The sequence below is a fragment of the Ursus maritimus genome, unplaced genomic scaffold (assembly GCF_017311325.1).
Source record: "Ursus maritimus isolate PB19 unplaced genomic scaffold, ASM1731132v1 scaffold_28, whole genome shotgun sequence".
In the NCBI taxonomy this organism is placed as follows: Eukaryota; Metazoa; Chordata; class Mammalia; order Carnivora; family Ursidae; genus Ursus; species Ursus maritimus.
The window spans coordinates 16488602-16501534 of record NW_024425341.1 but is presented as its reverse complement, the minus strand read 5'-3'; the positions used below and the strand labels follow the sequence as shown (position 1 = coordinate 16501534).

The window sequence follows — 12933 nt, the reverse complement described above, 5'->3', positions numbered from 1 at the left end:
GAGGATTAAATGTGATAATATAGGTAAAGAGTGTGATGTACGAACTAGCATCTGATAATCACTCAGGTGATACGTTGGCTTCGATTACTGAGCAGGTTTTTAAATTTGGAGTCCTAGCCTCACAGGGGGTTCTGAGGGAGTAAAACAGGCAAGAGTGGGTGTGAAGGGTGGAGTGAGTGTGTGTGTGAGAAGCTGAAATTAGTTCATTGGCATACTGATCAGCCCTACTTGCCCATCATTTCACCTGGGCACCTCATTCTCCTCTCCCCGTCATTATATTCTTGGCCCATTCATCCTGCTTCCCCCCAAACTCAGACATACACCTCACAGTCTGGGTCACTACTCAATTTGATTTAAAATCAGTGGAGCGATAAAAGGCAAAAGATGTGACCATCCATCTTTCCGGCATCCTTCACTCAATTCCACAGATATCCCAGCTACTGCTATGGTCGGGTAATGTGACGCAGGATGTGGAGGTTTACAGATGAACAAAATAAAGAAAACTTAAGTCCTCTGAACGTCAGCCAGATAGCACTACCGTTGGGATATTTTGGTTGCTCTTCTGAAAAATTTCCCCTTATGCTTACGTGTTCTGTCCAAAACATCTGTTGATGAGCAACAAAGTTTGGAGGAACTGGACCTAAGAAAGAATTCAGTGCCCCGCTGGCCAGGGAAAGGGACATCGGCAACTTTGTGCCCCATCCCAGAGGAAATCGGGCACGATGATGGGGAGAGGACAGGAGGGTGTCAGAAGGTGGAGGAGGGTTGGTAAAGTATCCTCCAGATGGAGAAGGCAATTTGGGTGGAAAAACAGTGCAGACTGCTCTGTACAATTTACAGAGTTTTATTCAGGGTAACTTACTGAAAGGGGAATCCAGCGGACGGATGATCCAGGTGCTAAGCAGCTATTCTCCACAAAGACCAGACCTTAATCCACAGCTTTTACAGAGCAAGGGGCATGGTGGTGAGGCCATGAGGTAGTTAGCTAACATGGCATCATCTGTGCATCAGAGGGACAATCAGAACAAGCCTTCTTGCATTCTGGACGGGGCATACATCACCCAGCAAGAATCCCCTGGAGCACACAGCCCTGAGAGAGGTCACTGCCTGGGCACCAGTCAGACGGAGGACCAAAGATGGAGTCGGTGTTGTCAGGACTCCTACAGAGGCGACATGCAGGACAAGGTGTTTCTATGTTACAGCCCAAGTTTGTGTAATGGGATAGAATTTCTTATAATGCAAACTGCACTAAATTCCTAAAAACAAAACCCCAATCATTCAACTAATACTTATGTGACTGCTCTCTCTCCCAGAGACTAGAACCCAGAGGCATTTGGGTATTATTTGGATCATCATCTTTTACATAGACAACCTTCTTTTTCACAAATGTTCTAATGCCTGTAACTACCAAATGACATTGTATTAATATCTATTGTTGTGGAACAAATTACCCCAAATTTATATCAACCACATCCACGTAACGGGGCTCACACACTCTCTTCCTGGTCCGCGACATCCTGTCTGACGTATTCCAAACAAGGCTCCTTTCAGGATCTTCAGGCCATATTACAAATTCTGTCTCTTTATTATTATCCACCCTGATGAGGTTTAAAGAGGTTTTACAGATATTGTTGCTTGATAGACTGTTGTTCTTGAGCGTTATATTTCTTAAGCTTAGAAGTCCTTTTGTTGTTACTTCCTGAAAACTCTCAAGAAACCTAGCAGTTGTTTTTCTCTATTTGCTGTTCTTAATTTCCATTGATATTTATTTTTATATTTGCTGTCTTGTTGCTTTATATTTTAATATTGTAAGGTGTAAGAGAATGAACAAATCCATATATTCATTTTTAAAAATCTCTCAAAATTCTTGGGGTGCCTGGGTGGCTCAGTCATTAAGTGTCTGCCTTCAGCTCAGGGCCTGATCCCAGGGCCTGGGATCGAGCCCTGCATCAGGCTCCCTGCTCCACTGGGAGCCTGAGTCTCCCTCTCCCACTCCCCCTGCTTGTGTTCCCTCTCTCGCTGGCTGTCTTTCTCTCTGTCAAATAAATAAATAAAATCTTAAAAAAAAAAATCTCTCAAAATTCCACAATCATTAATGAGAATGTAATTCCTATTAAATTTTTATCACCTTTGTTTTCTTCTGAATGGGCTAGTGGCCTCATCTCTCATATATTGTTTCTTGCCTGAGAATTCCTAGTCAACATATCCCTCTGGTTTGAAAAATAAATGTTGCTTTCTTGAGCTTTTGAGGCAGAGCAGGAGGAAGAATGGATTTCTTTTTTTGCCTGGACCACCAATAATACTATACATTCTCTATTTTACTTCCAGCTCTGGCAACCTAAGCTAGAAGAAACGTTTTCCCATATTTCTTCTTTCACCCACCGAATCCATCACTGGGGTCAGTACCAAACACATCAGACCGTGGCTGTTCAGAAGTCTTAGAAGTGAGTTTCACTGCACTTGGTTTCATCAGTTCACAGGAAAGGCAAATGAAACTTCCTGCATTCAGAAAAAAGAATGGACTTTAAAATACAAGCTCAGGTGAAATTTAAAATAACCAGCTTATACCTTTATAACTATACAAAACCTTTGAACGTAATCACCATTGAATATAATTTTTGAGCTTCTATTGGCCAGACTAGAGGCAATGCTGTATCTCTGCAAAGATATCACTGGCAGCAAGTGTTTAACCCTACGTTCCCCAAGAGCATATTTATACTTCACATACCCCAGAAACTTCCACACAGAAATATGGAGGGTACCAAAGAAGACTTAGTGAGTACACCAGAGACAGACTTAATGAATAACTAAGTATTCTGATTTCTGATTACAGATTTAATATTTATAGGCATCTGAATACAGATTTTTAATATACAGGGATGAAGGTATTCGCTATCACATAGCCTTGTGTGAATTTTGTCAGGTTTGGCTTTCGGGAACTGTAACTAGATACAGCGATGGGCAAGACGCTTTTGAAGAGGTACCGGAAATGAACAATCACACCTTGCCTTCGGCATACTCATGGCTTTTTCCCAGAGTAAGAATTTCAGGAAAATCATCTAAAAAAATATTGAGTTTACACATTGAGAACTTTTGGTTATAAACATTAGGTGTATTGCAGTCTATGATTTAATGCTTTTTGGTTTGTATCAAGCAAGGTATATGTCATCAGAACAGAGAATGGGGTAGAGGAAAGCATTGTAGCCCTGAAATGAAAGCTTGACTTTGACTTCGGGTTCCACTCCAGGATGGAGTTTTTCACCTATTCCCCTCTATCCACTCTAAAACAGGGGTAATAATAGCTTCCTTTCCTGCTTCCCGGGGCTGTAATTCAAGTCAAAAACACTCATGACAGTGCTTGGGTAAACTTCAATGCAACTATACAACTTTAAGGTCTTGGTGGGAGGAACCCCTTGAGATATACGTTGTCCTGGGACTATGATCACAGGCAAAAGCCACAGCATTAAAACTCACCATGCAGCAACACTGAGCACCCAAAAGAAGGCTCAAAAATTAATGAGATATGAGAACACTAAATACCTAAGTGAGAAATCATGTTTTCCTATGTGCTCAACAGTGCAGGAAAGTTAACAATAAAATGTCCAACATTCCAGGAAATTTTTTCGTCTGCTCATGCTGCCATCTGTGACCCTGTGGAAGGGGAGGCAGGGGCAAGCAGCAGGTCAGAGGAAGCAGATATGCTGTCAGAGATATCATTCGGATTATAAATGAAAGTATTAAGAAACTTCCTTGGAGAGAGCTGAGTTGTAAGAAACTGAAAATGGGAAATATTTGCCCTAGAGATAAATTCTTTACACAATATTTAGTTTGCCTCCTCAGAGACTCTTCCTTTCAATTTTGGAACAATACTGCCCACTGAGACTGTGAATTTACATAGCTTTTCTTCAGCCAATTGCGGACTCCATTCTAAAAAAGAGCAAAAGAAGCAAACCCATTTGTAAAAAGAGAAAAATACTGCCTGGCTTGAGGTAATTTCTTGGCTCTTATATTCTAGGCATTAAGCATGTTTAATGTCTACTGTACCTATTTTTTTTTTTTTACATATATGCTAAACCTACTTATCTGTACCAACTTGCTGAAAGGGCATCAATTCATGTTTCTGGAATGCTAGCAGGACACTTCCATGAATTTCTTTAGACTTGACAAAGAAAGCAAATGTCAATTTCAGGAATACCTGTAGTTTTAAAAGACATAATGAATAGACGATTTTAACAGAACTAACCAATCCCACCCACCAAAACCAGAACAGTTTTAAGTATATATATATGCACATACATACAAACACACGCACTAAGAAAAGCTGAAAACTTCATTACCTGATGTAAGGGAACAGAGTCCTCAAGAAACGGACTTCACCTTTCATACAAGCCAAAAACTCGTGGCAGGCGAAATTATATTCTATAGCCAGAAGCAACATATCTTAGTCATAAAGTCGATGTCACATGTCATCAGGACAATGCAGCAGAACATGGTTTCCCAAACTTCAGGTGGTGAAAACTTCAAGAGGTAGAAAAATCTCTCTCTGGTCTTTATCATGGTACTGATGTACAGTATTTCCTAAATCAGGGTAATAAATAAATGGAACCCAAATTCGTTTTATTAGGTTTCGTGCCGGGGCGTGTCAGTGAGTACAAAGAATTGTAAAGGACTGGGGAAAAAGTTAGCACAGCTGAGACTGTTTTGATGAGTGGACAGCTTCTTTTCATCTCATCCCTGTGTTTTCACAGGTTGCAGTATGACAACGACTGAGACTGGTTTGCTGTATGAGCAGCGACTTCCTTTGATGAGGGAGAAAGTCCGTGAATAGTTGTTCGTGAATTCTGTAGTTAACGTCCTGGGCACTTACAGACCTGGTAGAGATGTGTTCAAAAGTCACCCCTGAATGTATTTTTAAAAAGTAACATGCTGGTTCTAACAAATGAGTGTGTTAGCATTAGAAATGAAACAAGCAAGCTCCCCATAGACTGTTTAAGGCTGAAATCAATAACTCATCCAAGACAGAATGCGTTTGTAGAAATGTATTTGCTAATAGGTTCACTTGACCTGTCCATTTCCAGTAACTGTACTGCTTCTTTTCTTTACTTGGCAACTGACTATACTTGTTTAAAAAAAGAAATTTATAAAGATACATGATTTTTTTTTTTTTAATCTGGAAGAAAACTTGAAGAATCAAAGGGTTTCAGAGGAGAGCTTCTCCAAGGTGATAGTTGCCATCATCGAGTCTGGTGGGTTTGAAAAATGAAGGTGTCAATTCTGTATCTTTATATAAAAAGGAGTTTTCAGTGATAGGCAGATGGACCAAAAAAAAAAAAAATCCTACTTGGGTCCTTCAAAAGTGTGTGTTTACCTAAGGAAGGAGTTAATTCTCAAATTCACAAGTTACAACCAACATAGTAACTTCTCTCTTAGGGAGTAATCTTCCTTGAAAAGAAGTGCTGTGACTGGTCAGCTGGGATTGTCTATTGAGAGTTAATAACATGCACGTATTGGTCATGGTTTCATGGCATCCTGTTACAGTAGATTAAAAAATCAGGTCTATGCTCACAGAATACTAACTGTTCAGTATGTTGCTTTACGCAGCTAATTCATTGAGCAATTTTGTTTCCTTGTGGGTACTTACCATACCTTAAAATCAGCCTTACTCTGATGAATTATAATTGAAAAGAAGTCTTTGCCCAAATGTCACTTGTCACGAAGACTTTCTCTTGCCACCCTATTGAAAACTGTAACCTTCCCACCCCGAAGTCTGGATCCCCCTTATTGGTCCTTCTTTTTCTTTGTTTTCTATAGCACATTTACCTTCTAAAATGTTATGTAATTTCCTTTTATTTATTGCTTATTATTTCTCTCTCTTGTAAAATGTATGGATATAACAAATACTGCATTTGTGAGTTGAATAAGACAGAAAATGGCTAAAAGAAACTTCACAGGACCAGAACAGAACAAAACAAGACACACACACACACACACACACACACACACACACACACCCAAACCCAAACCCAAAAAATAACAACTGGGTTTTGGCCAGTACCTCCTGCAGAAGTGTTGCTTGGGACTGGAGCCTTAGCACCCGGACTTGTAGGATAGGAGCTTGCAACAGGGGAAGGGGTTATGAGATGGGAGTTGAGGAGAGGTCTGAAGAAAGTGGTGGGGCCTGAACGCTCTTGCCAACAGCAGGGTGGAGCCTGGTCTCTGCTCACGGGATCCACAGCTCCTCTCTCTGCCATCTTGGAGCTTAGAACAGGGAAAAAAGAGAGAAAGAAGGATGTGCCCAGATCACTGAGCTGTATCATTTAAGGTAAGTTTGCATTGGTTATATGTGGATTGAATATAAAAGATTTTTAAGTTTAAAGGTTTTTCTACATATTACAATATCAGTAATTCCCACATGTCAAAAAACATCATAGGCTGTTGAGTTACTTTTTGAGAAAGAATATATTCCATATATCTCAGGGTCAATAGTATTGGGGCATTAAATATGTCTGGATCTTAAGAAACAGTAATAGTAATGAATGGCATTAAATGTGTTCTTTCTCCCATCCTACTGTGGCAGCATTTAACAATTTGAAGAGGCAGATTCTGTCTCTAGTAATCCATACAAAAGCTAATAACAATTACTAAGTATGTCTTTTGATAGTGGGGGTTATCACTAAGTTTTCTCCATAATTTCTAAAATTTAATGTGTTGCTAAAACTTGAACTAGCATTATCCTCCAAATATATGTTGTCTCAAGTATAATACATGCGTTAAAATGGCCTATGATGATGCCAGTGAGGGAAAACCTTAAAATAAAAAATAAAAATTCATACAAAACACAGGTGAATTTTTATTTTGAAGAACCACATAATTAATTTCATACATTTCTTTTTAATTTATATAAACTCATATGTGAAAAAGATCCCATGGAATAAAATATACTATATGAATTTGAATTCAACAGAATTTTCTTCTTTTTTTTTTTTAAGATTTTATTTATTTATTAGACAGAGATAGAGACAGCCAGCAAGAGAGGGAACACAAGCAGGGGGAGTGGGAGAGGAAGAAGCAGGCTCATAGTGGAAGAGCCTGATGTGGGGCTCGATCCCGGAACACCGGGATCACGCCCTGAGCTGAAGCCAGACGCTTAACCGCTGTGCCACCCAGGCGCCCCAACAGAATTTTCTTCTTAACTGAGTGCATTTGGATACACACAGGGAGAACATGGGTGAATCTCATTGGCACACACCGACTGTAAAGATGCAGGTTTACTGAGGAAGGCTTGGTAACCCAAATTTTGCTGAATATACCTGCACTGGTCTGGGGAGAGCTTGTAAAAAAAAACTTGTTTAATGACAATCTGCATACATGCATACTTTTATTCTAATACTCAAGAGCTATAAATGACTGAAGACGTGCTGAACTCATTGGGGGCAAGATGATGCCACATGCCCATGGCTGCCTTAGAACGTTGTTTTCTGTAGCCTGTAATTGCTTTTGGACCACCAGGTGTAGCAAAAAAAAAAAAAAAAAAAAAAAAAAAAAAAAAAAAAAAAAATGTCAGACCTCATATTTGTGACTTTAAAACCTGGAATAAAAATGCTCTTAGGAAAATGAGCCTATTTTACTGAATATATCCTGAGTAGAGAAGCGTGGGTGAAGAGAAAAGTTTATAGAAAAGAGAGCAAGCTTATATGTATTGTGAGAAAGCAGAATTTTAAGCAGTCCAAAAAGTTTTATTTAAGAACTTGACTTCAAATGCAGCCTACTCCACTCTACAATAAGACGGAGTGATGTTTCAAACGCAAAAGGTAGATCACTCCTGACATATTTGGGCCAGGTGTGAAATTAGAGTATTTACACTCTCAGCGACTCTTCCCAATGTTGAAAAACTCATCCAGCCTTCTGGTGTAATAAGGACTTCCTGTTCATTTAACTTGCCTGGTAGAGCTTAAGTAAGCAGTTTACAATTCTGTTTTCCAGAATGTAATGAAGATTTATTCATTTTACCTCCTCCTAATTTGCTCACTTAAGAGCAAAAATAAAAAAGGATCTGGCTTTGGCTGGCACAGAAAGAACCACCCACGTGACAGGGGCCACTGCAAATACCTTTTCCGAGCTGACAGCTCGACACTAGTCATTACAGTTTCACAGGGTTGGGAAGATTTAGCAAGAGAGAAACTTCCCCAGTTCTCTAATTAAAAGAATAGACAATTCAAAAGAGAAATGCAGTGTATTATTTTCATGAAAGGAGAAAGTCATTTAGTTTGGGGAAAAACAACGAGAACCTTGCATTTCCTATTTTTCTGTAACTGGATATATGATAGGGACACCCACCTGCCCCCGGTGTCATTTCAGGTCAAGATGCTATTTTATAGGACTTATATCTGGTCACTCTATCAAAGATGAAGGTCAATTCTGTGTTTGTGACACACGGGAGGCTTCAGTGTTTCCAAGGGCTCACGCGCATCTGTGTACTGCTAAGGGACTTCTGTAGGCAGGGGTTTGGTTCAACACTCATCTATTCTCTCTAGACTTCTCATTAGTGGTGAACAAACTGCTAGTTTTGGATGTCCTTTTGAATCTATGATTTAAAGAAAATGCTACTTATGATTTTGTGGCAAGTTGTCACAGTGACCGCCAACAGAGCACCCCAGGTAAAGATTCCCTGCTTCACTGAGGGGCATGGAGGCAATGGTAACTTAGGTAGGAACCAGATTCTTGGCTCAAAGAGCTTAATATCTAATTCTACAATCAGAACCCTAAATCCCTTCCAGATGTATTTAGGCACAAAATCACTCTACATACAGTAGATTGTCATGGGCTTTCTGCAAGGGAATACCTTGTTCTCCCTCAGCTTTTTTTTTTTCTTTTTTCTTTTTTGAGCATAAAAAATGGCCTGATTCCAGGGGCTGGCTGGTGCTGGCTCCTGGGGGGCAGACTGACCATAAGTGGTAGTCTCTGTGCATCCTTTGATCACCCTCATGCCACATTTACTGCTTACATTTGTTTTAGTGTATGTAGGTTTGCAAACATTATTGCCAGAGAATGTATATAACCAGGGTTTTGTAGCTTTTATTTATTCAGTAGTCATGTGGCATGTTAATGACTTATGATGGTGTCTTGCTCTGGACAGTGGTATGGGATCATGATATGTTTTAAAAAATACTTCCCTTAGAGCACCTGGGTGGTGCAGTCGATTAAGCATCCACTCTTGATCCCAGCTCAGGTCATGATCTCAGGGTCGTGGGCTCGCCCGCATCAGGCTCCATGCTCCAAGCACCATTGCTTGTCCCTCTCCCTCTGCTCCTCCTCACCCTAAAATAAACTCTTAAAAAAAAAAAAAAACTTCCCCTCAAGACAATCTTCTAATGTGGAAACAATCAATTTCATGGACAAAAGGAGGAAATGGGAAATGTAAAATCATTGGATGTTTTTGAGGAAAGCACTAATTTGAAGAAGGTTACTTCTATTCAATAAGATCAAACCCTGCTCCCCAAGCCCCGTCTCCCCATCCCCTCCCCAGGAAAGATCACATTCTTTTTTCTTGTTCATGGGAATAAATATGTCTATGGGGATCAAAGGGATTTGGGGCTAAATAGGAACAAGCACCAGGTCAATTATTTCCTCAGGTGTAGGTTAGGGAGACATAAATAAATGCTTAGTTTGATGCACAAGGAAGAAGTGAAAACTTGTATTTTTCATGAGAATTGAGGATAAGCCTCATTTTTGCTTATCATATAGGCTATTGGTGAGGAGAGGGGGATGAGCAGAATGATGGAGATTTCTATTTGCCTCGCCAAGTCCTGGTCCCATGACAATCCACCCGTGAGTTGGACAAAAGCATTAGAACATTTATCAAAATAATTCTGAAAAACTTAAGAAAAAATGTTTAACAAAGTAATGTTGAGTCTATTTGTAATGCATTGATGTGTAGCGATTGCTTAGCACAGTTCCTGGTTATTAGAAATGATTACAAAACACTGATATTTATTCTCAGTATTACCCACTATTCCAGATGAAACATATGTCAATTCCATCTTATTACGAACCTCAACTCAGTAGAATGACCTCCTGGGACCAAAAATGCCTGTGGGAAAGAACCGCATGTTTATGGAGAAACAAGCTCAAACGAGGAGGCAGGACCCTAAACTGGAAAGGAGGAAAGGCATTGATATTTAAGGGCCCCTACCATGAGTCAGCCACCTTGCCGCATCTCACATTCTTATCCCATTTGCTAGAAAACTGAAAAGGAAAATTTCTCCAGTGTTTTCTAAAACTGTATCTGTGCAGCAAAACATAATATGTAGCTAGAATCCGAGACTCTGGAAGCAGAATGCCTCAGTCTGAAGTCTGACATCCACTTTTTAGATGGGTTTCTTTGGGCTAGTTACCCCCTGTATGCCTCAGTTTGCTCACACATATAATGAGGAAGATAACCTTACCTAACATTGGTGGCTTCTATGGGATTGTTTGGGATACTGAATGTAAACACCTAGAGAACTGCCTAGAACATAAGTGCTCAACAATGTTAGCTGCTGTTATTCAGTAATAATAATTTACTCTGATATTTTAAGTGCCAGGTGTCAAAGTACTTCCATGTGTTTTATCTTATTTGATTTTCTCTTTCTCCCTCTTGTACACACACATGCTGGCACACATACACACAAACTAATGCGTGTTCACCCACACATCTCAATGGCTCACACGGTTAGGATTATCATTCTCCACTCCGTGGGGCCTAGTTGTGCGAGGCTTACTCAGGTCATGTGTAGACTAGAGTCCATTTTTGATTATTAGTCCCATTGTCTCACTACTGAACATTCTGCCTTAGGAACAACTTGACTGACAATTTGGATACTAAACAGCCAATTTAGATAGGACTGGCCAAATTGTTTAATTAAACAAGAGGCTAGATTTAAGGCTTGATTTACGGAGAACTGGCTTCAGTGTTACTTAAATATGGAAATCTACCCCTTTCTGAGAGATGAAAATGTAATGAGGGAAAATGCTTTGGCGGGTTTATGAAGTGCTTATGACTGTGTGATGTCAAACAACTTGTCAAACCCATGAAGCCCACAGACTGCTAGAATGTGAGATATAACTGAATAATCGATGGGTTTCCTTTTGTAATTTTCTTATGTAATTTTATGTTAAATTATTCAAATTCTGTATAAGGCACACATGCTTCAAATGGAGGCTGTCTTTAATTTGTTATATTCAGCCTAATGATGATAAAGTAATTCTATGATTATATTATCAAAGCAGCGTGCTACAAAATGTCAGACAAAGACTATTCATTCACTCATCTAGATGAATATTGATTGAGTCATCACCACATAGTAAGTACTCTCTAGGTGTTGAGGATAAACAGGGAATAAGACAGACATCTTTCCTGCCCTTGTGAAGATCCCATTTTAGTTAGAGAGACAGAAAAAAAAAAGTACATAAATAATTAAATAATTAAGTGATGTAATTTCAGGTTGTATGAAGTGCCATGAAGAAAAAGGAAGTAGAATAAAGGGATAAGAGTGATGATTAATGGTAGGAGGAAAAGGAGGGTGAGTAGCGAATGGGTCCACGAGGCACAGCCACCTGGAGGAGATAATTTTGGAGCAGAGATTTATGAGCAGGTAAAGAACTGGATAAAGAACATTTCAAGCAATAGAAACCTGTGAAAATTTCCCGTGGCAGAGCTATGGATGGGAGGCAGGATAGCTGGAGTGGACTGAGCAGCAGCTGGGATGATGAGAGGTGAGGCTGGGACCGCTGCCAGGGGCTAGGGCATGAAGTCCTTGTCTGCGGTCAGGAGTTTAGATTTTATCCTGTGTATGATAGGTAAAAACTCGAGTTTGAAAAAGTCTCTAGTTGCTATCTAGTAAATAGGTTGTAAGGGATGGAATTGGGGGAAAAGGAGATCAGGTTTGAGGTGGTTGATGAAATCCATGTGAGAAATGATGGTGGTGTATTGGGGTTTTCCGGAGATGCAGAACGAATACATACATACACACAAACATATGTATATCTACCATATTCATACAATACACATATATGTATACCATGTACATATATAAACAGGGGAAGAGGGAGAGAGGCCAGGAGTAGAAATGGAGGGCAGGGGAAGATTTATTTAAGGAATTGACTTACATGAGTGTAGTGTCTGAGAGTCCAAAATCCATAGGTCAGGTTGGCAGCCTGGAAATTCAGATGAGAGCTGATGGTACAGTCTTGAGTCCCAACTTTGCAGGGCAGGGATACTCAGGCAGGGTTTCTCCATTACAATCTTGAGGCAGAATTGCTGCTTTCTGGGAAACTTCCATCCTTCGCTCTGAAGGTCTTCACCTGACTGAGTGAAGCCCATGCATATTATAGAGGGTAATTTGCTTTCCTCAGAGATAACTGATCTAAACGTTAACCACACGTAAACAATAAAACCTCTACACTTTTGTCTGCTCAAACAACTGGGCACCATAACCCAGCCAAGTTAACACATAACATGAACCACCACAGGTGGCTAGGATTGGAGTGATAGCAATGGAAATGTTGGAATATCATTAGTTTCTAGATATGTGCGGACGGTAAAGTCAACAGGACATCTCCTCTACGCCAAAGTAGCCAGATGATGACACTCCCGCTCAGCAGGAGTGGTGGGGGGTACTTACTGGAGAAATAGAAACAAAGAGACTCAACTCAGGGACACCAGGCACAGGGTGAAGCAGGGACAATGGACTGAAAATCGGGGATTAAATATAAGAAAGCATATTGAATAGTGCCCCCCAGCACCCTCCCTTTAATGTTCTCCCCAAAAAGTGAGAGCTCGGCAGCCAATCTTCACATCCTAAAGACTGAATAATTTTCTGTAAAGAGACTGAACTGGTCCACTTAGCTGGGTCTCAGCCACGTGAGTGACAGTGAAATCCACATTCCACCAAA

The 12933-nt window shown here is 40.1% G+C and overlaps 1 long non-coding RNA gene across 1 annotated transcript; it reads right to left on the bottom strand.

Moving 5' to 3' along the window:
- Window positions 1-784: 784 nt before the first annotated feature.
- Window positions 785-12335, bottom strand: LOC103681332. The gene is made up of 6 exons (XR_573258.2): window positions 12148-12335; window positions 6056-6258; window positions 4338-4578; window positions 4080-4195; window positions 2383-2499; window positions 785-1160 (listed from the first exon to the last, which is right to left on the bottom strand). It is a non-coding gene; the product is annotated as an uncharacterized LOC103681332 (long non-coding RNA).
- Between the last annotated feature and the right edge of the window lie 598 nt (window positions 12336-12933).